Genomic DNA, 2,630 nt, shown 5'->3' with positions numbered 1-2,630 from the left:
CCTTATCTTATGCTTGCCCCAGTAGCTCTTATAACTTATTTTAACCTGTTTCTCTTCATCTATGTTCTACCTCAGGGTATTTTACCTTTCTTTCATTCTAAATGTCCTTCTCCATGCCTGTCTGGCTGGCTGCTACCTGACTGGCCAGCCTTGGTTTTTCCCTCTCGTTCTCCTCCGATCCTTTCTCTCTCAGAAGCCTAGATTCTCCCTCCTACTTATTCTCTCTGCCTACCAGCCCCTCTTGTCCCTCTAATGCCTGGCTACTGGCCACTCAGCTTTTCATTGGACCAATCAGATGCCTTAGGCAGACAAAGCAGCAAATATTTACATCATTAAACAAATGCAGCCTAAACCAATGTAACACATCTTTGCATCATTTAAAGTAATAGTCCACAGCAAAGCTCGTCACTTGCAGAAAGCCCAAGGTCCTCCATAGGGCCCACAGGCTGCCTGCGATCAAATCCCTCTTGATTTCTGTTTCCCACTCTGTGACCCAACAACACAGGCTCCCTTGTTCCCCGTCCTACCCCCCTGTCCTACCAAGTATATTCCTGCGGTGGGGTCCATAAACTTGCTCTTTTCTCTGCCTGTGAGCTTCTCCTCCCTCCACACATGCTTGGTGACAGTGTCTTTCAAATGTCATCTTCATGAACAACAACCAACTGGAATGTCAGCTTCATAATGCTGACATTTGGGGATGGTGTTTCTTAAAATAGCCCTCCCCTTACTCAGTATCCTCACTAGGCTTTTTCTCTCACAGGGCTTCCAGTGATACACTGTATCACTGCCGTTCCTCCTCCTCCCCTTCCTCTTCTTTCTCCACTTCTTTTTTGAACAGGTTGACCTCTGACTCACTGTGTGCTAAAGCATGACCTTGCACTCCTGATCCTCCTGCCTCTACCTGCCAAGAGCTAGGACCACACACATTCATTGGCACACTGCCCCTGGCTGTGTCCATATCCGTGGGTTATTGTCCCACTAGTCTGCAGATGACAGGAGAGACTTTTATTCTATAACCCAGATTTAGAGATAAGTCTGGTTCATAGTGAGTTCCCACGAATGAATGGTAAATGAACAATGCGTGAATGAAGAAAAACAACTATTAATAGCCTTCACATCTTAATAGCCTTCACAACCATCATCTTGAATGGCTGTTCAATGATGCGAATGATGTTACTTTTGTTACAAAACAATATCAGGCTTAAATTATGATTGTGATTTGATTGAGTATTGGCAATTTCCAGTAGATAGCTTGAGTAAAACATACCTTCAGAAAGAAACGTGATGTATATATAGCACACCAGGAACGTGTTTATGGTTTCAGTTAGTTCAGGCTGTTAAACAAAATCTCATAGCCTTGGTGGTTCCTACACAGCAAACATCTGTTGCTTACAGCTCTAGAGTCTCAGACGCCCAAGGTCAAGGTGTCATAGATTCTGTGTCTGGTGAGGGCCTACTTTCTTCACAGACTGTACTTTCTCATTATATTCTTACATGTCAGAAAGCGCAGACAAGAACCTTTGGCCTTTTCTATAAATAGGACTGGGGAGATAACTTGGCTGTTGGTAAAATGTTTGCTTTCAAGTTCAAGGACCTAAGTTTGAGTCCCAGAACCCATGCCAAAAAGCCAGGAATGAAGCCAGGCAGTGGTGGCACACACTTTTACCCCAGCACTTGGGAGGCAGAGGCAAGTAGATCTCTGTGTGTGTGAGTTTGAGGCCAGCCTGGTCTACAGAGTGAGTTCCAGGACAGCCAGGGCTGTTACACAGAGAAAACTTGTGTCAAAAAAAAAAACAACAACAAAAAAAAAAAACCAGAAAAGGGGGGGGGCACTGGAGAGATGGCTCAGCAGTGAAGAGCACTGCCTGATCTTTCAAAGGTCTTGAGTGCAATTCCCAGCAACCACATGGTAGCCCATCTGTCATGAGATCTGGTGCCCTCTTCTGGTCTGCAGGCATACAGACAGAAAGAATACTGAACACAATAAATAAATTAATAAATCTTTTTTTAAAATTAGTTAAAAAAAAAGCCAGGCATGCCATTAATTCCAGAACTTGGGAGGCAGAGGCAGGTGGATCTCTGTGAGTTTGAGGCCAGCCTGGTCTACAAGAGCTAGTGCCAGGACAGGCTCCAAAGCTACAGAGAAATCCTGTCTCAAAAAACAAACAACAACAACAAAAAAAAGGCCAGGTAAATTATGGTGATGTGCATCTGTAACCCCAGTGCTGGGGAGGCAGAGACAGGCAGGTCCCTGAGGTTCGATGGAGAGCCCACCTGGTCTGCTCAATGAGTTTCAAGCCCATGAGAGAGACCCTGTCTCAGAAAAAACAACTGTAGCTAGTACTCAAGGAAAGATGCTTGAGGTTGTTCTCTGGCCTCTTTGTGCACACAGTACACATAATAAAAAATACTAACCCACTGAGCCTGGCGGGAAAGTGCATGCCTGTAATCCTAGAACTTAAGGGGCTCAGACAGGCAGATTTCTGTGAGTTCAAGATTGGTCTAGTCAATACAGGGAGTTCCATGCCAGCCAGGGCTTTATGGTGAGATCCTATCTCAAAACAAAACCAAAACCAAAACCAAAAAAAAGTTAAGAAGTAAAAACAAAAGAAGAAAAAAAATCTGCTGGG

The sequence above is a fragment of the Microtus ochrogaster genome, linkage group LG3 (genome assembly GCF_000317375.1).
Source record: "Microtus ochrogaster isolate Prairie Vole_2 linkage group LG3, MicOch1.0, whole genome shotgun sequence".
NCBI classification, from domain to species: domain Eukaryota; kingdom Metazoa; phylum Chordata; class Mammalia; order Rodentia; family Cricetidae; genus Microtus; species Microtus ochrogaster.
The sequence above is the reverse complement of the archived record's forward strand: the minus strand, read 5'-3'. Positions refer to the sequence as shown.